The sequence below is a fragment of the Myotis yumanensis genome, unplaced genomic scaffold (assembly GCF_028538775.1).
Source record: "Myotis yumanensis isolate MYYU_CA2020_CCGP unplaced genomic scaffold, mMyoYum1.0.hap1 SCAF_1, whole genome shotgun sequence".
NCBI lineage: Eukaryota > Metazoa > Chordata > Mammalia > Chiroptera > Vespertilionidae > Myotis > Myotis yumanensis.
The window spans coordinates 47,186,704-47,211,619 of NW_027223752.1; the positions used below are offsets into that span (position 1 = coordinate 47,186,704).

The 24,916-nt window shown below is 42.3% G+C and overlaps 1 protein-coding gene across 2 annotated transcripts in view; it reads right to left on the reverse strand.

Annotated features, from left to right (window-relative positions):
- Positions 1-24,916, reverse strand: part of GNG2 (G protein subunit gamma 2) — a 111,096-nt gene that overhangs the window by 35,335 nt on the left and 50,845 nt on the right. The window lies entirely within an intron of this gene.

The following is a 24,916-nucleotide window of genomic DNA, read 5'->3' on the forward strand; positions in this document are numbered from 1 at the left end:
CCTGAGCACCCCTGCACCCGGCCTTGGGCACATATATTAATTAGACGCAGCGGGAAATGTTTGTTACTTCTGAGGGGGGGTGGGTACCTGGCACACAGCATCAGGCGGGTCTCTCTCTGTAGCCCCACCAGATGTGTCTGGATGCAGATTGCGAACAATGGCTTTGGTTTGGTAGCAAATGTGCTATGAAGCACGTCCCTGCAAAGGGCACTTCCCAGGGTCTAAATCTCCTTTGATCTTCAAGTAGCCCCACATTCTTGGGGCAAAAGATAAGCTTGTGACTTGCACCTTTTCCCCTTTTACCATTTCCAGGCTCCTGAAAACAAGGGACACATCCTCAGGTGACCAGATGCATTCTGGGTTGTTTTGCAAAATATAAAGCATCAATACCTTTTCCCAGTTGCAAAGTTACATAAATGCTCTGAGAGCGTACACATCAGTCCAATGTTGAAAGCTCCTCTGTAATGTTGGCCTCCCCTCCCCCCTCCCTCCACCAACCTGTGACCACTCATCTCAGACAGAATCCCCGTGTGAGGCCTCAGCTCGAAAACACAGCATCGAAGGCCTCGTCTCCCTTCTTTTAAAAAAATATATTTTTATTGATTTCAGAGAGGGAGAGAGCTAGAAATATCAGTGATGAGGAAAATCATTGATTGGCTGCCTCCTGCACGCCCCCTGGCATGTGCCCTTGACTGGAATCGAACCTGGGACCCTTCAGTCCGCAGGCCGACGCTCTATCCCTGAGCAAAGCCGGCTCGAGTTTGTCTCCTTTTTATTAGTTTAGTATCAGGGAAAGCAAAGGCCCATTTCCCCCCAATTCGCTTTTAAAAAGAGTTTTTTCTTATAAAACAAATACATAGCCATTATTGGAAAACGGAAAAACACAAGAGGTTTAGAAAACAAAAAGCTCCTATGATCCTTCTGATGACAACCAAGTTAATCTTCACAGTAACTTTTCAAGTGCCTTTCGGGTGTGTAATATCATGCTGGGAAGATAACAATAACGAACACACATAACCACTTGCTGGGCCCCGCATAACTGTTGGCCTTCTGAGGTACTTTCCCATTATCCACACTGCAAGATGGGTTCCTCCTCCGCCCAACATCCTGAAGAGAATGGAGTCATCCTAATGTTTCCCATTACTCACGTGCCATCTTTTAAGGCTATTACATATCTCTGATATGTCATACAGAGCCGTTTTGTTGTTATTTTAAACAGTGCTGTTTTTTAAAAACTGCTCCTCTAGGTGCATAAAATAAATTGCCAGGCCAATATCCTTCTGATCATAAGGAGTGAACAGAGAAAAAATGTAAGAAATGAAAGATGAAGAAACAAGGGACCTTTTTTTTTTTTTTCACTTTGTCACTGAGTAAGGACATGGACAACCACTGCCCACACGGAGTCAGAAGCACCCTGGGTGGCAGGAGAGGAGAGGCAAGAAAAGGGCCCTTCTCCACAGGACAGCTGTTTACTTGCCACCTCCAAAGGGTGAAAGGAACTTGTCTGAAATGTGGACTTGGGAAGGTCATCTTACCTGTGCTTTTTGTAAAGGGGGTTTTATCTAAGTATAATTTCTATATACACATGAAATGTCACCGTGTTGGTGTGCCGATGACAGGGTTTGGTAATTGTGCATATATAGTCCCCAAAGCACTTCCATTGCAGACTCTATTTTCAGGAGCTGCTTAACCACCTTGGCTGTTCACTGGCTTCCTTTTCTAGCCTGCCCTCCTGGAATGAACACCTTTGAGACCAATCCCCAGGTACCTAGTGCATTTCTGAGAAAGTAAAGATGAACTGGACTGAACTTAATTAATATACTCTGGAATTCACAGAGTTATTAAATCTCAGAGTTGAGCAGAACCCAGAAGTTATCTTGCAGAACTACCTAATCACTGATTCAATACCCTTGAATCACTTGTGACACAGGTTTAGAAAATACCTCTCAATGTATAGAGCCCAGAGTGGCACTGTGCTTTATTTAACATTTGGGCCAGTTTGGGCAGCCCCTGAGGGGCTCATGAAAGAAGGCCTCTTCCAGGATAAGAGTTCAGGATTTTTCTAGGAATGAGCAAGTTAGGAAATAGCTCCTCTGCAAATTTATGCCACCAATGCTTGATGAGCAGCTAAATATAAGACATTTGAAACTCACTGAACCAAGATCCTTATTTCACAGATTAAAAAAACTTAAGGGCCAGAGTGATTACATGAATTGCCTTTTAAAAAGGGTAGGGGAGGAGCCAGGTGAAGGGGGGAAAAGGAGGGAGGGAATGAGGGACATATCTCAACAATGAAAAAAAACAAAAACAAAACAAAAACAAAACAGCTATAACCCGGTGTCAGAATCAAAGACTTAAATCCTGGTTCAAAAGTTAGATGCACTTTTTACTGTTTCTTGAGTATTTCTAACATTTTAGTACTCTCTAAATTGGAAGCATTATTAAGGTTCAGGTTCTTACTCAGTTGTTTCCCCCACCCCCAATGTGTGGTCACTACTAGGCAAAACCTATTAGGAAAATGGGGGGAGGGGAGAAGGGAGTCAATGAAGTCAAAGCAATAGCCTGCTCTCTCTGCTGATCCCTCCCTACCCTATACTGATCACTACTCAACAGTGAGACATTCTGATTTACTTAGACTAGAGGAATTGGACTTGATTTTCCCACCTTAGTTATTTTTTGTACTATTTTTGCAAAGAATGTCGATAACCAGCAAATTTGACTACAGTTTCCCTGATTAGTGAGTGAATAGTATTTGCTGAGCAGATCCCTGCACTTTAATAAAATAGGCTCGATGTTGTGTGAAAGCAGAAACAGATAATTATGTAGATCCCTAAGGAATTTTTAGAAGACATCTCTTTTTAATAAATGTGGTTCTATTGATGGAAATTTGAAGGAAAGACAGAGGTCTGTGGACATAGCAGGGCCATGAGGATGCTCAATGAGCTGAGTCATGCTACCCCAGGGTACCAATGTTCATGATGAAATGTCAGAATCAGTGTGGAGTAATACAGAGTACTGAAATCTGAGGCTGGAGGTCTGGATTTGAGTTTCAACTTTGCTGCATAATCATAAGTGAGTCATTTTACTCCTTTTGGCCCCAATTTCCCCTTCTATAAAATGAGAGAATTGAGGTGGATGAATGCTTGATTCCTTTTATGTTTTTTTGCTAGTTGTTCAAGAGATATTAACATAGTTCCTTTCCTGTCACTGTTATCATGAAATCTCACAGCTCTGGGACTCTCTCAACACAGTTAATTCTCAACACAGCCCAAATTCTAAAATTAAATGTCTAAGGAAAGTGGGTAAATATGCAGAAAAGCCCTAAGACCAAGAGGACCCCAGCTGGCTGAAAGGAGAATTCAAACTTTCCATTCTCTCATGTCCATTTCCTACCTTTCTGGATCACTCCCACTATACTTCAATTCTAAGAATTCAGGACACCAATCTATTGAGCCTGCTGTTTCTTCATTGTCCCTCAAAACACAGATATTCAGGAAAAAAATTTCCTATAATCTTTCCACCGATAGACAACCAAGTTAATTTTCACAGTAACTTTTCAACCTGGTTAGGCACGTACAGGAGGCAACTGATGGTTGTTTCTCTCACCTCTCTCTCTCTCTCTCTTTCTCTCTCTTCCCTCTCTCTCACTTTCTCTCTCTTTCTCTCTCTCTCTCTCTCAAATTCTTAAAAACATATCCTCAGGTGAGGGTAAATAAATAGATAATACCTTATAGGAAGTTAGCTTTAAAACAGGTTTCCTGTTGGGCCTCTAAATAGTGTTCTTACCTATATAGGTTAGCTGTGGTCGGCAAACTGTGGCTCGCGAGCCACATGCGGCTCTTTGGCCCCTTCAGTGTGGCTCTTCCACAAAATACCACGTGCGGGAGCGCACGTACAGTGCGATTGAAACTTCGTGGCCCATACGCAGAAGTCGGTATTTTGTGGAAGAGCCGGTATTTTGTGGAAGAGCCACACTGAAGGGGCCAAAGAGCCGCATGTGGCTCACGAGCTGCGGTTTGCGGAGCCGCAGTTTGCCAAACACTGGATTAGGGGATTTGATGCTAACTTCTAAGTGATACACCCAAGGCTCATTTGTTTCATTTAATTTTAGGCCATCAACATAGAATGGTAGGTATAAATGTGGAAGGTTACCTTCAAGAACTCATACTATATTTCCCTCTGTTTGGGGAAAGCACCTCTGAGGCAAATCAGAAACAGATTTTCAGATGAAGAAAAAATAGAGACAGCAAGTGACCTGACCAAGCTCACAGACGGTGAATACAAGGCAATTTTTATGTCTCTGAGAACTGGTACTTTCACTAGAAAACCCCAGAAAGCAGAATCTCTTTTCTTAGTAGATCTTTTCTATGAAAATGACTAATTTCCTTCATTAAGTAGGACCCAGGAAAGGAGCTCAGATCCAGAAACATTTTGCTTATGGTAGAGATGGGTTAGCTAGGCCCCGTCACCAAGAAACATGGCAGGACAGGGCTGAATAACATTTTGTGGCCCTGGAACAAAGCAAAGCTGATTCTGCTGAAGAGAAATAAGACTGTTCAAAACATGTTTGTACAGTGTGCTAACCAAATACACCACAGGAAGTACACACAAAAGAGCCAGAAGAGCGATTCACGCCTGGTTAGAGCATTACTCGCTTGGCTGAGGGTTATTTAGGGTGTCATGCAGGTTGAGACTAAGGTGAACAGGCCACTTCACAGATAGGGGCGGTGATTAGTAGTCTGTATAGAAACATATTCTGGAAGCCCTGGAGAGAGACACTGTCATTATGGGTGAGTTTAAAATGAGGATGATACAGTTTCTTCTGGCTGGTGGGAACAGATATTATCATCCTAGCAAATAGTTTTCCAGAGGCATTGAATCTTCTTTAAAAATGTTCATTTATCTGTCAAACTGGCATCAAAGCAACCTACACCAATTATGACAGCCAGCCTCTCCTCTCAGCGCCAGCCTCACATCCTCCTTGTATTTCCACCCGGCCAAGCATAGAAGGATCCAGAGAGTCCCTGCGGCAAGTCTTCTCTCATCCTGAAGAATATTTCCATGAAAATCAAACCAAAACTGAGTAGGAAAGAGAGGTAGACTTATGTTTAGTTTCAACACTTGGATATTCATTAACCTCGCCCACACCCAATTGCTTTTGGCTCTGGCACATAAGGCTTACAGTGATGACAATGTCTGGTGTTCTTTCTTTACCTTTGCCTGGCTCTAAAGGTAAAGCCAATTCTGCTGCAGTTGCCAGAGAACTCTGTGATTTGTAGATACCCATTTTCAGAAACCTGGTGTGTTTGAAAGGCTGCTTAGTGAGTGACTCTGGATCCTTAGCATCCTCACATCTTTTCCCTTCTTGAGCGAATGTTTGATGGGTCGTGCAGCTAGGAGCTACACACACCATTGGGGTGGATAGGAATGGGATGAACGAAAAGGCAGTGGCCTCATCACAGAAGCTTTTTAAAACAGCTGGGAAAGAAACAATACACACCCCTGCCTCTGAGCCAGCTTACTTGCTGGGCCTGTCATGCAGGTGACTCCTGATGAAGCAAAAGAGCCCAATTCATTTTACAGATGTCTAATTAATGCTCTGACGTTACAAAGTCATTTGAAATTCCTAGAATTTGTTTCTAAATGCCCTAACGTCAGTAACCTTACTTGCTTGTAAAATACTTTTTATTCCTAAGTGTTCCACATATACACAAAGGACAGAACAGAATCTTTAGTAAAAGTCTCTTAGAATTACTGAAGTCATGGTGTAGTGCAGACAAAGGGAGTCCACGGCTGCTATGAGACAATGGCTCAGTTCACACGAGGTACTGTGACGGTTCAGACAGACAAAAGGCAGACACCCAAGAGGGACTTCAGAGGAGACTTGGTATTTTCATGAAGTGTTTTGGTGTCACAACAAAACCTTAGGATTTTAATTACACAGGAGATCAATCATCTTTTCTTCCCATTGTTTGCAAAAAACAAAAAACAACCAAAAACAAACAAAACACACCCAAAGACTTACAGTGGGGCCTTGACTTATGAGTGTCTCGACTAACGAGTTTTTTGAGATACCAGCTGTCTCTCCGCCGATTTTTTGCATTGAGTTGATAGAATAATTTGAGTTAACGAGCTCCTTAACGAGCTCAGTCTCGGAACGAATTAAACTTGTAAGTCAAGGCCCACTGTAGTTTTAAAAACTGTCAGTCTTTCTTATGTAACAGATCATTCTTCCTAAACACCTGTGTGGCTTTATTTAATCTAACTGGGCAATTAAACAGAATCCCACCACCCTCTGTGGCTACTTTCCTTTCAGAGCTCAGTGTAATCAAGAGATTTGGGACTTGCTTACTAATGAGCCAGGTGGTGCTAGGTGCCCAGGCTAACACGGGGAACTGGACACACCCAGTTTTCAAGGAGCTTATACTCTAAAGGTAAAGACAGACCCAGAAAGAGGCAATTTCAACATGGTGTCTATGTGCTAAGACAGGAGAAAGCTCAGGAAGTACCCAGGAAGGAACCTAACCCATTTTTTTTTTCCAGAAAGAGGAAGAAATAAAAAAGAGTTTATAGTACTAAATACAATGATATGTTAGGTTAAATAAGAATTTCTCTCCAAGTAAAATGGTGGTTGCCAGGGGCTGGGGTGAGGGAAATGGGAGGATATTGGTTAAAAGGTACAAACATCTAGCTATAAGATAAGTCCTGTGAATTTAATATACAACATAGTCACTGTAGTTAATAATACTGTGCTATATCCCTGAAGGTTGCCAAGAGGGTAAATCACACACACACACACACACACACACACACACAGTGGTAATTATGTGAGGTAATGGATGTGTTAACTTACCTAATTGTGATAATTATTTTGTAATGTATTATGTCTTAAACTAGAGGCCCGGTGCACGAAATTCATGCGGGGGGGGGGGGGGGGGGTTGGAAGGGGTGGAAGGGGTAGTGTCCCTTAGCCCGGCCTGCACCCTCTCCAATCTGGGACCCCTCGTGGGATCTCCGACTACCTGTGGGATCAGACCTAAACTGGCAGTCGGACATCCCTCTCGCAATCCAGGACCACAGGCTCCTAACAACTCACCTGCCTGCCTGCCTAATGCCCCCAACTGCCCTCCCCTGCTGGCCTGGTCACCCCCAATTGCCCTCCCCTGCCAGCCTGATCTCGCCCCTAACTGCTCTCCCCTAACTGCCTCTGCCTCAGCCACCCTCCCCCCCGCCCCCCACCCCATGGCTTTGTCTGGAAGGAAGTTGGTTGTCCAGAAAATGGCCAGTCAACCCAGTCTAATTAGCATATTACCCTTTTATTAGTATAGAAAATCACATTGTATATCTTAAACTTACAGAGTGCTATATGCTAACTATATTTCAATGAAGTTGGGGAAAAAAGAAGAATCTGGTGCACAGAGTCCTCTAGGGGAAAAAAAGTAAACACTGCTGTAAACTTGCTTTGCAATACCTGTGTAAAGGAAATTGTGGTTTAATCTTGAATAATAAAACAGTGAAGTACAAAAATAATAACTTATCTCTAGCTGATAAATGCAAAGCTCTGAGTGCTCAGTGCACAGGATATGATTTGTTCAAGTCACAGACTTCAAGGTAAACAAAATGTTTCAAGTGACAGTGAAAAAGGCAAAAAACTCAATTTAAATATGTGACAAAAGCTGACAACAGAAGCCGAAAACAAAGATACCAACAGTTTTCTCCGGCTTTGGAGAAGAATTCTTATGTGATCCCTGGTCACATGAATAAGACAGCCTTAAATGATGTAGAATCATAATTTGAGCCAATGACATAAAGAATCAGACATGACTGATTTGGGAGGTTTAATGTTATTTACTGTTATTCACACAGTGGGAGGTGGGTCTTAGTGGAACTAGAGACCCTGACTTACAAAAAATAAATCTGAATTTTAATGCTCTTACCAGTAAATTGGGAGAAGAGGTCAGAGAAAAGACATATGATGATTGTAATTTAAAATGACATCAGCTCCAGATAAGCAATAGACATTTGATCCCAGGCAAAATTATTTACCATGTTGCTGGATCAACTATGCACTCAAATGGAATTATCTGACCAAATGGGACTGATAATGGTCAGAGACAAAAAATGAGAAGGTCAGCACAGCCCAGGAAGGAGGAAAGATTCTTCTCCTAATTAATAGCCTGAGAGAAGGAGCCAGTTGAAGCGTGTTTGGCAACTTGCCTCAAGTCAGACAGTTGCACTTGCCTCCAAGAGCCTCCTCTTTCTGAACACGGAGGAGAGTAAGAAAGTTGCCCACATCCTGAGTTATTACTGATCAAGACATAAGTGAAAGTCATTTGATATGAATGAGTCTGAAAATAGAGAATCACAGATATCTGGTACCTAGAGGCAAGTATTTTTTCAAAAAGATTATCTTATGGTAATTTTAATACCTAGACTATGATAAATGTTAGTTTATTTTATTGACTTTTAAAAAATAAGAGTGGGTAAAGAATAACCCAAATAATCATTTAAAAAATTAGAAATCTCAGACAGGGAACGGTTTTGGAGCCACCATTCTCCTGTGTCAGTGGTGGTTTGGGGTAGGTCACAGTATGCAGAAGCATCAACCTTCTGTCTACGTTTCTACCTACTGCCCTCCCTGCCCCTGAAAAAATTAGTCCAAAGCTCATTCAAGAGTCAGATATAAACCTTCTGCCTTTTTAAAAACATATGAATGCACTTTCTATGTCATATTTAGAAGGTAAGAGACAGGATATTTTTTAAAGGTAAGATGGAGAAGCCACTATTTTGCTTTGCTTTGCTCTTCCTGACTTTCTCCAAATAAACTCAGATGCACTTTGGTGAAGCCTGGTGTTAGAAGCAAGCGATGATTTCAGGGGGATCTGGGAGACAGCAGAACAAATCAATGTATCTCATCATGGCCGACAACAGATTTAAGAGCTCACTAAATACTACAGATCACTTTTAAAAATGACACTGTGTTCTCAATGTCCCTACACCTCATTCTTCTCAAACCCTTATTCAGCTTAGAAAACAAAATAAAAACACAACCGATCATGTCCTTGGAGTCTTTTCCTTTTGGGCCTACTCTGTCCTCACCTGTCCAAGTACATTTAAGGTTTCAAGGTCAAGTCTTGCATAAGAGAATCTGAGTGCTGGTCCCAAAGAAGGGCGTGTCCTCTGATGTCAGAGGAGCCGACTCTGAGTGTTTCCTGTCTTCTGCTCATTATAATTATCTTTACCTACAATGGCTATGCTGTGGGTTAGGAGGAAGTACAACAAGGAGACACAGTATCTACTCAATTCTATAGTTAGTAAATGGCAAATATACTAACTGGCCAAGTTACTTAAATACTCAGCCTCAGCTTTGTCAACTGTAAAATGGGAGTGTTAAAGTATCTAGTTCTTAGGATTGTTGTGAAGATAAAATAAGATGGCTCATGTATAAGGTAGACTAGTGCTCCATACCTAGTACTTGACTGCTGCTATCGCTAGGATGATGAACACCACAGAAGAGATAGCAGGCAGCATCATGAGAAGCAAACAAGAGCATTACAGATTTTGAAAGGTAAGTGGAACCAGTGTTTATCTTCAATTATTTACACTTTTGATAGATCATTGCTTCGAGAAATATTTTACTCAGAACTTCATAGTCCGTGTCCTGGGGATTGTCCTTTATAGCAACTTGGGCAATCAGGAGTCTACCTCAAGGACCGCTGCTGAACTGCAGGGCAGAACTTTGTTCTGGCATTTACTCACCTCTTTCTTCTTCCTTCTCTCATCTGATTTGCAATACTTTCAAACACCCAGGTCCCTCACTGAGATAATGCTGTAGGCCTGATCTTCCCAAATGTTTCATATTTCAAAATTACCTCTTCCTATGTCATTCTTCCCCATCTGGTAACTAGTTTCAACTAAAATTATGAGTAGAGATAATGATGTTTAAATAGTACTTCATAATTTGAGAGGTCTTCTATGCACATTGTACATCATTTTGACTTCATAGCTGTTCTATGATGGCAAAGCAGGTGCTATCATTCCTATTTCCAAATTAGGAAACAGCCTCAGATGAATGACATGGCTAGCTCTGTAGTCCACAAGACTTAAGTGATCTTACATTAGGAATTCGCAGCTTCTGATTTGGTCTATAAAGCCAAGCAGAACAGAAAACTAGTTGTTTAAAGTAATTCATACTAAGATGTGGATGACCAACTGCTTAAACCTATCAAGACATTAAAAAAAAAAGCCTGAAAAGGCTAATGAATTTAGCTATAGACTAAAAGTAGGTGTGGGGGATTTAGATTTTTTGAGTAGAGAGTCTTTCTGACATTTGCTGCCCATACCTGCTGACCTGCATGCCAGCCCTAAGCTGAGAAGTCTCCAGGTGTCTGCTGAGGCTGAGAGGAGAGTAAACCTATGCTCAGGGACTATTTCATTCTCACATCCTGCTCCTTCCAGTGGCTCTTCCACAAAATACTGATTTCTGTGCATGGGCCACGAAGTTTCAATCGCACTGTATGTGTGAGCTCCCACGTGGTATTTTGTGGAAGAGCCACACTCAAGGGGCCAAAGAGCCGCATGTGGCTCGCGAGCTGCGGTTTGCCGACCACGGCCTAGGGAATCTGTGTGCCTTTCCTATCACAGGCAAGGGTTACGCTCCATTTTATCTTAAATTCATATACATTTTGCACTCCATTCCATGTTTAGTTTTATGTAAAATTTAAAAAAATAAAATAGAGTGGAACGTTTACTGTATTAATCCTGGTATATAGTAGCATTATCGCAGTTTAAGAAGGTGCTATGAAGTCCACTAAGAGTCCCACATACAGATGTCTTTTCATTTAGATTTATGTCATATAAATATATATATGTCACATATATAAATCATATACATATATATTTGTGTATATATGGGGGGAAATTTAACCTTTTGATTTCATAGCTTCAAAAATAGTCGTGGATCACTAAGTCAACCCTCTCTTTACCGCCACAATTCAGACTCCAGTTTTCATGTAATCCCACCCAAGACCCAAGACCAAGCAGGGACTCTCTCCGAATCGCCCCACTTCGCTCTGGGCATCCTGGTGATGGCTTCCACAGGAAACGCGCCCCACTGGCTTACCCTGGCTGCCATAGAAAGACACCTTAGGCAGCTTCCACTCATTTCCTACTTAATGCCTATTATTTTCGCTGCTCCGTTGTTACATTTCAACAGGGGGATTTTGTGAAAAATAAAACCTCCTGTACATGGTAAGCCACAAAGAAAGGTATTTGGCAGAACGAACTGCTCTGATGACAAAATGCACGCCGGCCTGTTGAAGGCAGAGCTGCGGGCGCTGGTGCAAAGCGTCCCACGGCCCGTGCACACTCCGCCCCCCGCCCCCGCACAACCTCGGAAATTAGCAGTTGCATCTCTGACTGGGCTCCATTGAGCATCCCACCCGCGGCTGCCCAGGAAGCACATACCAGCAAACAGAATGAAAGGGGCCTTTATGAACAGGAGTCGGTTATTCCTTAAACAGACTCCCACATAAAGACATTTTTGTTTCTGATTCGTTAGGGAAAACTGAGCTCCTTCTGAGCAGTCTTTGCAGCGGGAGGAGAAACTGACAGGGGAAGGAGGCTCCCTGGGGACGAAGAAGGGGCAGTGGGAAGTGCCAGGCCCTTTCTGAGGTGAAAGCTCCAGGGTTTGGTGGCGGGCAGGGAGTGGGGTCACGGTGGTGGTGTCACTGTGGAGAGCAGGTGGCTGGACAACCACTCTTCCCCAGAAAGGGATCCGTCCACGCAAGGAACATTTCACAGAAATCTTAGTGCTCTGGGCTCCAGAAAAATCTCAGGGAACTAGGTGTTCTCTGAATAGACTTAATTTTTTATCTGTTTATTCTCCTTTTCTTTTTCTCTAAACAGCTACATTTTATATTTTACAAGATTCAAGCAATTTTCTGCCCATCATACTACCCTAGGTTTTTTTTCTCTTTTCCTAAAGAAGCAAAATCTCCTAATCCATTTCAGACATCCCAGAATCTGAATAAGTATACAGAAAAAGGCTAGAGGTTCACAATTTGACTTATTTGGCTGTTACATGATTAAACACACATGTGTACCTCACCCCCTCCTACACACAGAGAAACCAAAGATATATAGTACAGTCTCAATTCATCCTTCATTTAACTAAACATTTAATAAAATTTTATCACAATCTCACTAAATCCAGGTGCTACTACCACTTATGAAGAAAATGCCCAGGAAAATAGTACAAAGAAAAAATGGTGGGGTTTTAGAGATTTGGATTCATTAGGAAATGGAGAGAAAATGATGCTTATCACAATTCTTTATTAGCTTGATTAAAACAGAATCTCTACAGTAGGCAGGCATCGGCTGAAATGAATGCTTATCATTTTTTAAAGAACTTCTCATGATTTGAAAAATCCTTCCCAAGTTTAATTTATGAGGTTTCATTATGTTGCTTAAAAAGAACAAAAACTCATTGCCCGGAGAGAACCCACATCTCAGCACCTCTGGTAATGGCATTGATCTCCATTGCTCTGTGGCCCTGGCCGCAGGTGTAACGACGTCATGAGGCAAGCACTAGTTTAATATCCTGTACACATCCCATACTGAGGGACTTAATTACCTGCCTGTGTTCGAAGGAAGAAGAGAGTCCCTGTGGATATCAAATAGTTATTGCCCCTCTATCAGCAATAAAAAGTTGTCCCTTTAAAGCAAAGGGAGGTTTGGTAGGAATTGTGGGATTGTAAATCTTGGTTCCCACACATTAGTCTGTTTGCATGTTTGCTCCAGTGTCTTGAGCATTCTGCATCTATTGGAATCCCATCCTTTCAGGAATATTAATAACAATAGTAACACTTCTTACCTACTTACCATGAGGCAGGCACTGTTCTAAGTACTTAAATGAACTTACTGCATTCTCACAACACTATGTGGTGGGTACTAATATTACCCCCATTTTACATATTTGGAAATGGATGCACAGAGAGGTTAAGAAGCTTCCTCAAGGTCACAAAGCCAATAGGTGACAAAGCTGGGATTTGAACCCCCACAATCTGGTTCCAGAGTCTGTACTTTTTGTCACTATACCATACAGCCTTTGAGGACTTTGGATCTAAAAAGACCTCAGAAATCATATCATCTTAATTCTCTTGTTTTATAGGAAAAAGAATGAGAGTCAATGGAAGTTAGGTGACTTTTCTTGGGACACAGAACTAGTTCTTAGAAAGTCCAGAGCAGAACCCAGATCACAAGCCTACATAAATGTATGATGTCTTGGTTAAGAAAGATCAGTAATGGCAGTAACAAAAGCAAAATTCATGGTTGGGGCATTCTGGTTGGTTATAAAAGATGAGAGGGAAGGAGGGACTAAGAACCATTCAAGAGACACTATTCTAAGAGCACAAAATCCTTGATGCTCTCCTGGACCTTTCCACTTACAAGTTCTATCCAAAGTAAGTCTTCCCTGGAGACTTGACTTGGGCTGGTGAACAGACAATACAGCATACAAATGCCGTGTTGTAGAATTGTGCACCTGAAACCTATATAATGTTGTTAGCCAGTGTCATCCCAATAAATTCAATAAAATGGAAACAAACAAAAACAAAGGAAGTCTTCCCTATTGCATCTCATAGCACCCTGTTCCCATCCTTCAGAGTCCTTCTATGTCACAATGCGTAATTGTATAGATAGTGGTATGTGTCTGTGTCACAGCTTAACTGTGAGCTCCAGGAGGACAGGGGCTAAATCTGTTTTATTTGCCGAGAACCTGGTATGTAATACGTGTGCGATTAATATTTGTTAAATGAACTTACACCGAAGATTCAGCAAACATAGTGTTAAAGATGATCTTAGGCTGCTCTACATTTTGCCTAATAAACCTCTGTTCTTCACTGCTCATTACCTGGACCACATCCACTACTCAAGCAGCACATGTGCAAATGGACAAAGTCTCCATCAGCAGAAGTCTAGTTGGCTTACAAATCTACCTTTCATTCAGGGTCAGAAACCTACAGGGTTGACTGATTATAATGTTAAATCTTGATAATCAAACTAAGTAGATGACCAGTCAGAAACATGTAAATTATGGAATACGTTAGGAGGAAATGCATTACTTTTAAATTCTGAGGGTAACTCAAAGTAGGTGAGCAGAGTTTGCCATAATACACTTCTTTGGGGACCTGCTTGAAAGATTAGAAAATATAATATGTGTTTGGCATGTTCCCATTTGACCTGCACATTTATATGTAAAGAACTATATCAAAAGACCTTCAGGATGCTCAAAAACAAATTATTCTTTTAACATTTTAAACATTACTCTTACAATCTTGTTTACGCGTTAGTATATTATAATCACTTGCATTATTATCCACAGAGTAAAGGTCTGATGAGTAAAATTAACTTCAATCAGTTGCTATCTGAAACAAAACGAACTGTGAATTAATGGAATTGAAATTAACATTTTTTTCACACTAGCTGAATTATAAACAGTTTTCTAAATTCTATTTCCTTGAGAATTATGTAGAATTTCTCCCAAAAGTGTAACACTTTCAACTCTTTCACAAAGAAGAAAACATTCAAGTCAGTAGCATGAACTTTCTGCCTAAGTGATCCTCTGCTTTAGTTTCTATTTTATAGCTGGATCCAAGTAAAATCTGTCTTATTTTTGTGTATACTAGAGGCCCAGTGCGTGAAATTCGTGCACCGGAGGGGGGCGTCCCTCAGCCCAGCCTGTGCCCTCTCACAGTCCAGGACCCCTTGGAGAATGTTTGCCTGCTGGCTTAGGCCCGACCCCCCAGGGGATTGGGCCTAAGCTGGAAGTCAGACATCCCTTTCCCAGTCCGGGGCTCTCACAGTCCAGGACCCCTTGCTCCTTACCATTTGCCTGCAGTGGAGGCGGGAGAGGCTCCCACTACCGCTGCTGCGCTCGCCAGGTGTGATCCCACTGGTGAGCCCAGCTTCTGGCTGAGCGGCGCTCCCCCTGTGGGGGCACACTGAACACCAGGGGGCAGCTCCTGCATTGATCGTCTGCTCCTTGGTGGTCAGTGTGCATCATAGTGACCAGTCGTTCCACCGTTTGGTCGATTTGCATATTAGCCTTTTATTATATAGGATATGTTACTTATTTTGAGAAGCATAATTGATAAAAAAGATAGCCTGCAAAACGCAAGGTAAGTGCTCTCTCATGGGGACCACGCCAGAGATGAACAACTACATTTTTATTTGTAGAAAATACCTTTGTGTAAGTTAGGATGGACAGATATTTTTTTGAAATTTGGATTCAGCACTTAGCCTCATCTTATCAAAAATGAAACTGCAGAATCTGTTCCTTTTTAAATGAAAGAGATAAAAGTCAACTTTATATTTTAAAAAGGCTCCCTCTTGAGATTTCTGTTTATGTAAGGACAGCTAAGCAGAACTGCGGGCAGCTGCTCTGTGCAGTGCAGACACTGCAGTGTTCACCAGCGTGTGTTACCACACCTTGGTGCCACAGCCACATCTTATTAGGCCCGACCTCGGCAGGTGTCTGAGACACTGTCAAAAATGCCCGGCCGGCATGGCTCAGTGGTTGAGCATTAATCCATGAACCAGGAAGTCACAGGTTCGATCCCTGGTCAGGGTACAGAGCACATGTCTGGGTTGCAGGCTCAATCCCCAATGAGGGGTGTGCAGGAGGCAGCTGATCAATGATTCTCTCTCATCATTGATGTTTCTATCTCTTTCTCTCCCTTTCCCTTCTTATCTGAAGTCAATATAACTATATTTTTTTAAAAAATGCTCTGGGGAATCGCTTCTATCCCACTGTTTTCCCCTTATCACTCTGGCTTATTACTCTGTAACTTTAGTCTTCTTCCTTTTTTTGGAGAGGGAGGTGGGGATTGCTTGATAGTGTTTAAAATAATATAATGTGTCTGATGATTGATAAGGAAATGATCAAAAATTTAGATTTGCTTTTATGATTAAAATAATCATGGCTAAATATCTCAATGGTATGTCTTTTTTGTTAAAAAAAAAAAAAAGCCCAATTTTTACTTTCAGGGAACAAAAAAACTTTCTTGATTAATTCTGAAATCTTTAATCAGAGGAAATTCTGATTTTAAAATACAGCTTTTGCTAGATGGTAAGTAATAAAAAAGACACCAAATAAGTTTTAGGCGCCAATTCCCTAGAGCATGTTGCATCTCGAAGGAAGATTCCAGAGGAGATTGCAGGACAAGGAAACCAGTCCTGTCTTGGCCATTTGACAAATGGGATGCAATTTTCTGATGCTTTCCTCCCAGAGCTCAGCTAGTGCCTCTATGGAAAAATCGCTCCTTCTTTACCTATCTTCTCAGCAGTGGCTGGGTTTTGCTGGGAAGGGTGGTGACTGGGTGTTTTGATGCCAGAGCATTTGGGGACTGTCTCTACTTTGATAGAAGAAATTTTGGAAATGAGAAATCATTTTGAAAGCCGGGGGGGGGGGGGGAGAGTGGGGGGTCAGCTGGAAATGCACTCCCGTGCCTGGTGCTACCAGAGGTTTAGGGAAAATCATTAGGCACGTCTTTCCTGGCCACCACCTCCTTCTCTGCAGTAACACCTTGTTTTTTTTTTTTAGCAGGCTTTGTCTCTAGCCAGTACCTGAGTCGGCCCTGAACAAGCCTGCAGTGCATTTAAAATCAGATCTCCAGCAATGGGTGAGTTAGGAAATAGATTTTGCTTCTTAAGCCATATAGCCAGAAAGCTTGGAGCACCTGGGCACACAGGTCATGTTCCCTGCACTCTGCCCATTTGGCTGGGCCTTCTGCCAGGCCTCAGCCCTCAATAACCAGGCCTTCCTCCCAGAATCTTAAATGCTGTTAGATAGGAGGTAGCTTCAAAGCTGACAGAATGGTAATTCCCTGTCCGTGGCACTGCACCCCTGGGATGCCTGCGCGAACCTGGGTGTGGTCCGAGGCGGCCGGCCACACCGCAGGCAGCTGGGTCTCAGGTGCCCCCTCCTCTGCTCCAGGCTTCCTCCCTTCTCACTGGTCCCAGATGAAGATGCATCTGGAAACTGTGCAGTTTCTCCCCAGGAAACTGTGCTTCATTTGATTAAGTCCCATTTTCTTTTTCAGAATTATTTGGTGGTGAAATTTCAGCACTTTAAAATGTTATAATATTGGCATCCTAGAGACTGAAATATGAAATAACAGCACAAAATAGGTCCTTGTGGGAAGCCAATGTGCAAATTTTCCCCCACGTTCTGCCAACGGTGCACAATTCTCAACTACTCCATTTATCTCCGGGGGGCAAATAGTGGGTCTATCCCAGAATCCATTCAATTTGTGTTTTCTCCTTGCTAAAATACTAGATCTAAAATATGGCTTTCCATCTAAAATTAGCCCTTCGTTAGCCACTATCAGCTACCAGTCAACATAAGGAAAATTCATACAGAAATAAAATGATTATGTAGATAGAATGATGCATGATTGCATTGATTGAATCAACAGTTCTTTATTCATTCAGTGCTTGTTCTATGTTGTATGTTGTACAACAGGGGACAAAGAATTAAACAGGAAGAGGTCCCATTCTCAAGCAATTTATCTCTGAGGTTGAGTTTTATATTATTTTATAGTCCCACTCTATCTTTTGTATTCCTAATGCCTCTGTCTCTGAAAATGACAGTAATTACAGGTTTAGCTATAATAATAAAAGTGTAATATGCTAATTAGACCAGATGACTTTCTGGATGAAGCCGGGGCTACGAGGGAAGCCTGGGTCCTGAGTACCAGAGGGAAGTGGTGCCGGCAGTGGGGGGAAGGAAGGCCTACTCTTGCATGCATTTCGTACATCAGGCCTCTAGTCTTACTATAAACATTGTTGTCACCTCTCATCTACTGCCACACTCCCAGGAGAATGAAAAAGCCTGTATGTGGTCTTCTGTGCTGTTTCTGCCTGAGAAAAGACCACAACATCTGTTTACAAAGTTCTGAACACATGCCTTTACTTCCTATATGTAGGCCAAAAGGAGTATTTCCTGCTAAGTGCATACTCCTTTCAAATAACTAATTTAGAGCAATGTCACCTTTTTTTTTTTTTAAAATAGCATTTTCTCACAAAACATTTTAGAAGAATATCAACTTACCATTGTGCAGAAATTCTTTTAAGGACTTACAATTTATAGAGGAAGGTTGTTTTTAAAATAAAAAATACACATTAACTCTGATTGGGAATGGGTGGTATCAGCAAGAATTGGGGTTTGTTTGAAAAGTTGTGCGAGAGACAGACCCCATACTGACAAGTCTACCGAAGGTAACTGGTGGCTTCTAATGTACCATTTCCCCCTAATTATCCATTTATTCCAAGTTCATTTACCTGCCGCTTCTCTAAATCTGTCCTGTATCCGACAGCAGTTTAGGTGTCTTTGGTGAATTCATTAATGCTCTTTGTTCTAATTCATTTTATTTGAGGCTCTGACAGTTGACAAGAACAAAACATTATATTATGAGTCAGTCATAATTCTTACACTCAAATGTGTCCTTTCCCCTCATTACAGAGCAGAGGTTCAATATCATAAAATAAAAATTTCTCAACCGAAAATTATTTTTATCCACTGTATTTACAAGGCTCTTTTCCTTTAAAGATGATGCCCTTATTCTAAGAAAAGAACAAAAAAGATGAAAGAGAGAATAGGGAACAGATAATTGAACTGATGAATACATCTGAGTGCTAAGCATGACTAAAATGTCAATATCTGGGGCAAAATGGTGAATACTTTGGGTTACGTTGTTTTCTGACAAGATAAAGGCAAACCATACCCATAAGTAGACAAAATGTCCCCGAAGTTAAACCCAAGGGAGAATTCCTGTAGTGACAGGCTCTGTGGCCCTTCCTGATGGCAGTGTGCAGGCAGTCAGGCAGGCCATCAGCCACGCGCATCCGTTGTCCATTTGCCCTGCTTTATAAAGAGAGCTCCCAATCATACAATCTTCCGGTTTCTTCCAAAGCCCTGAGTATGTGAGTGACTCTGGTCAATACTAAAGATCAGTTTAAACCTATGTTACACTAAACAAACAGACTCCCTTCACATAAAATCTGATCACGCTAACTAGCCCCATGGGAATACATCCAACAAGCTTCGTCAGCCAAGATCTCTCTCGGTTACTGGACCCACCAGATCAAGGCTGCAAAGGAGCTTGCTTAGACTGCTTTGATTAGGTATTTCACTTATAAATGAATTAATTAATTAGTGATAAGCATCTGAAGCACATTACTCGGGTGGTCTATGTAAAGCCTTACATAGATAAAAATTGCTGACATCTCATTACTATCTGAAAACATTACACGGGGCTTAGCACCCAAGATGATTTACCAAACCTTTGCCCAAACGGTTTGCATTTATTCTAATCCTTCCTCCACTCAGGGCACTCTTGGCAGGAAGGCTTTTACAAGAAGATTCAGGAAGAGAGGGAGAAAGCAGGAGCTAGGGTTACTGTGGTCGGTGTTTCTTCAGCAGCATTTCCTGGGGCCTAACACCAGTGCCCCAGGTGTTGGTCCTCTCCCATCGGCCTTGATCTGATGTCTGTTATGTTGCCTGGTGATCCCTACGCAAGGGCACTGCCACGTCTGGCAGCCTTTAGCTGGAATAAAAGTGGAGACACACATACACAAGAGCCAACATGGAACCACTACTCAAGAAAGAGACGATCATTGCAACTTAAGTCCCTTCTGCAAAAGTATATAAAAAAGCAAGCCAGCAAAGGAGCAAAAAGAAACCTTGAATTGTATACTTGATGCAGTGACTCCTATTATTAAACACACAAATGGGAAATTCCTACCCAAGTAGGCCTAGTAAATATGGCAAATTGAATAAAAATTTTAAATTAGATCAGAAATAGTTTTGTGTGTCCTTTATAAAACTCATTCATGCAAATTCAAAAACATCATTTGGTTCCTTGTGGACATAATATGGGCCTAGGGATAAAAACACGTTTGTCAAGACACTAAATGAATTCTTGGCACTGGTCTTTACTCAGGAAGCTACTGGAAAGATTCCCATCTGAAAATAATCTTGGGAAACAGAAATGTCTGAGCAAATAAATCAAGCCACGGTAAATGCACATCGCATTCTTGAACAGACTATCTGCATGTAGATAAGTCACCACACACAGGACAGTTCTACTCAAGTTTTAAAGAAAGTAAGACTGAAATTGTGGAACTATTGGCCAAAGCACTTTTCAAATCAGTACATGTAAAAACTCGAAATTAGGCAAGTTATTAATGTAGTCAAAATTCATAAAATCAAAAGTGTGAATAAAAGCCATCAAAGGTTTATTTATTAACTTCTGTTAAGATATAGGACATAAGCCCTCTTAGATATAAAAATGTCTAATGTTAATTTCTGGATAAAAGGAGTAAATTCCATGCGATGCAGTTGTTAATGTGGTAAATACAGAAAACAAGTTAAGTAGAGATACTATCCCTATGTACATTTGTTTTATAAAATACTGCCTTTTTCCTGACTATAAAATATATCACTTGAAAAGAATCTGGAAAACTCAGAGAGGTAATATGAAAAATATAAAAATCATTTGTAGTCTACTTTTTAGAGAAAATTTTAGGGATGTTTTTTCCATTATTTTTTATATACATATGAAATGAAACATGTGGAAAAATATTTCATATATATGTGCAACATTTCTGTTGTTATTGTTGGATCAGTTTCAAAGGAATACAGGGGTTCCCTCAATCCTAATACTAGACTTACACATGCAATTTAAAGGCTGTAACCTCCACTCCCACAGTAACCTTGAGCTCTGCAGTTAGTGATGCCTATTTCTTGATCTGGAGCTCCCCTTCCCCATATCCCCCTGTTGCCCTTCCCTCCCACCTCTCCTGCTCCTGTGGCTGATCACGTGGAGAAAAGGACCGCTAATCCTATACTGCACTCCCATTGTACAGATCCCATCCGTAGCAACTGTATTTTTAAAATTCTTCTCCTTAACCTTTTTAATGCTTTTATTTCCCCCAACTTATTATTTTAAAAAATTGTAAACATACAGAAAAGTTGAAAGAATCCTATATAATAAAGAGCTAATATGCTAATTAGACCAAACAGCAGAACGACCACCTGGAAGAAGCCAGGGCTGCGAGGGGCTATGAGGGTCAACTGAGGCTGCGAGGGGCTGCGAGGGCCGGCTGAGGTAGCCGGGGCTGCGAGGGCCAAGCCTCTTGCACGAATTTTGTGCATCGGGCCTCTAGTAAAACAATAAACACCGATACACTAACCAAATAGATTTAACAGTTGTCCCTTCTGCTTTCTCTGTCCCTCTGTCTCTCTCCACCATGTGAAATTAGGCAGCAGACACTGTTAGACTCCATCCTGAACATTTCCGCAGTAGCACCCCTTTAAAAGCAGAGCACTAACATTATAGCCTAAAACAATCCCCAGGGAGTTAGTGAACTTCAGCAGTTTTACCTAAATATTTATTTGAGCTTTCCCCAGGCAACCTCCCACCTCAAGGAAACAACGCACAACGAAGCCAGGTCTCAGAACCCCGAGCTACAGCACAGTTCCTGGCGTAAGGCTTTTGTAAAGGCCTGCCCACATGATGTTGTTCCCTGGTGTGGTGACTTATTAGAAGAAAGACTCTAGGCTGGTAATCCTGCAGGAAACGACTCTCCTCTAGAACGTCAGATCTGGTCAATCATGTAATTCTGTTCTGAGAATGTCACCCCTGAGGATTTCTGGTGCCTGAAGAAGCCAGTGGTAATGAAAGTGAACAGGACTCAACCCACAAGAGCGCTCCTGCCTGCGATGGTGGCAGGTGCCCTGCAAAGCCCCCCGGCCGCCTTCACTAAGCAGGGCAGCGTAGCAGCAGCAGGAAGTGGCCATCTCCCTCATCTCACTGGGACCGGGCGGCTTCAGTGAGGGGGTAACATTCTCAGGACACACTCAGCATGTCGTCTGAGCCATGGAATAAGAGTTTGGGGTGACAGAGTTAGCGGGGTAGGAGTGGGGAGAGCAAGGCAGAGTGGCTCCCAGGCTGCCCAAGATAGAAGGGGATCTTAGTGCTTTCTTTTGCCTTTTCTGGCTATTCCTACTGTATTTCCCCCATTCTTTCTTTCCTTTTCTTTTCTTTCCTTTTCTTTTCTTTTCTTTTCTTTTCTTTTCTTTTCTTTTCTTTTCTTTTCTTTTCTTTCTCTCTCTCTCTCTCTCTCTCTCTCTCTCTCTCTCTCTCTCTTTTGTTAATTTTTACCTGAGGATATTTTTTCCATTGATTTTAGAGAGGGTGGGAGGGAGGGGGAGAAACAAAGAGAAACACATCATTGGTGCCTCCTCTATGCACCCTAACTGGAACAAGCCTGCAACTGAGGTATGTGCCCTTGACTAGATTTGAACCTAGGACCCTTCAGTCCATGGGCTGATGCTTTAACCACCGAGCCAAACCAGCCAGAGGCCCCCCCTAATCTTTCTTCCCCCCTCTCCCAGTAATAATTAAAGCTAACATTTCTATATGGCTGAGAGGCAGTGTAGCAAAGTGGGTAAGACTGAGCCCCACTGTCCCAGGCTGAGTTTGAGTTCTGGCATGTACTAGCTGGGTGATGGTGGGCAAGTTACTTAACTTCTGTGTGTCCCTGTCCCCATCTGGAAAGTGGGGATAAGAACAATCACACATACCTCCTGGGATCTTGTGGAGATTAAATAAGTTAATATGTTTAAGGCACCTAGAACAGAGCCTGGCCCTGTTAGCTGTACTTTAAATCTACTAAATAATTATGTTCTACAAAGGCCTTTTTCTCCCTCAAGTCTTCTAATCCTGACAAAAACTCCATGAGAGAAGACTATCATGACTCCCATTTTAAAGCAAAGAAAATAAAGCTCAAGTAAGTTCATTCAGTCTCCAGAATTTCCCAGAGAGTAAGTGGTAGTACCAGGTTTTGAGCTTAGGCAGTGGGTCTCCAAGGCCAAATACTCAGCCATTCGGCTCTAAGGCTTCCCAAATCTGGACACAGCAACACCAAGTTCATGCTCAGGGACTATTTCATTCTCACATCCTGCTCCTTAACCAATTTACTCTCATGCATCTCCCCCTCCCAAACACACACACACACACACACACACACACACACACACACAGAGTTTTCATCAAGCCTGACCTTAAGAGCATGAAACATTAAATCATGGCACCAAGCCATTTACTCTTTTTCTTTCACATGACTGCAAAAGCTGAGCTGACCGTCTTGGTGTGCAGCACTGACAGGGCCCTGACCCAGCTCCCAAGGCCCCGACCCGGCTCCCTGCTCACTTCCCCAGTGGCACTGCTAGGCACATTCTGAAGCGAGGAGCACAGCTCTCAGCTGTACGTCTCTTTGTTAAATAATGGCTCAGAACTGACTTGAGCAGCAGTGAGGTATTAAGTTCAAGAACTAAAGGCAGAAGGGAGGGAAAGTAGGTTGTTCTGGAAGCTCCACAGCTAATTCCATGTAGACAGGTGACCCATATTATGTCAATTAAGGGCCGCTGTAGAGGCATGCCGCAGTGGGCTTTTTAAAACATTCAACATTGAAAGGTAATGTGGAGATGGATTACGGTTTGCTGAATGCACTAGGGCCTTTTCCTCTGTAATTCAATTAACAGAGTCAGGCATGGACTTCTGCTGGAATCCTCCCAGGCGGCTGAAAGGCAAAGTGGGGCACGGACTTTCAAGTCTATGAGGGTAGAAAGGTAGGCCTTGGCAAGGCTGTGCGGGCCCTGGAGTGTGCGCGGGTGCAATAATGGGTCCCAGCCAAGGCCATTCTGCCCCAGGAAGCCCAGGTGGATAATGAGGGGAAGGAGGGCCGCGGTTAACGAAGCCGTTGGGGGTGTCTTACCCAGCTGACATCTCATCCCTCCAGCCCAATGTCCACCACTTTGCCCCCAGCCCTTTGTACCTGCCCTTTTAACATTCCCAAATCCTGAATTCCTTTTTCACAAACTGCTTCTTCCAGCAAAATATGGAGGCCCTGCCTGATCTGGCTCCCAGCCCCTTCTCCAACCTCATTTCTTGCTAGGACCCCCTCTGGCCACGCTGGCTTTTTGCAGCATTTCTGAAAAAACTGCTTCCCACCTCAAGTCTTGGCAAGCTTGCTGTTTGTTACTTTATTTTCTGCCTGGCCTGGGTCTCCCAGCATCTCTCCTACTGCCCTCAAACTCATCCTTTAGATTTATACTTTCCTGGTTCCCTAAAATACTGCTCCTTTGTAGACATAATTACAGTTTGTAACTATGTATTGGTGATGATTTGATTATTGTCCCTCTCCCCCACTAGACTGGCAGCTCCATGTTGGTGTCTGCCTGGTCTCACAATTATATACCCAGAGCCTCTGATATAGCTTTTAGCCTACAGTGGGTATTCGATATTATATATTGAATGAAGCCATGAATTAATGAATGGTCTCATCAAATAATGTGAAATATTAACCTTGTTTACACATTAGTGGCTGATATCAATGTACTACTTCTCTCAGACACTATGTGTGCTATTTAAAGGATCTTGAGTCCAAGGTGTCAGGCAAAGGAATCGTGAGATTTTCAGGAAGGAATTGTGCAGGCTGTTGGAAAGAACTGATGAAGTTGGCTGGCTGTAATGCACTTATCTTCACGTCCAGGCTATGACTGCCTTCATTGATGCATAGAAACCGGAAGACATCAGTTATTTCGTTAAGAGGAAAGCTGGGCAAACATCTCAATGTTCATACTGAAGGCGAAGAAGCCACCCCTGGGCTCTGGAGCTGCCTGCAGGACTCTGGGGGTTGGTGGGGTGCAGCCGCCTAGAACCAACCACTCACGGGGTCCTTTTCACTCCCTCTGATGTTACTCTGATCTCACCACAGGCCTTTTTCCCTCTTCTTCTTTTTTAAAAAAAATATATTTTATTGATTTCAGAGAGGAAGGGAGAGAGAGATA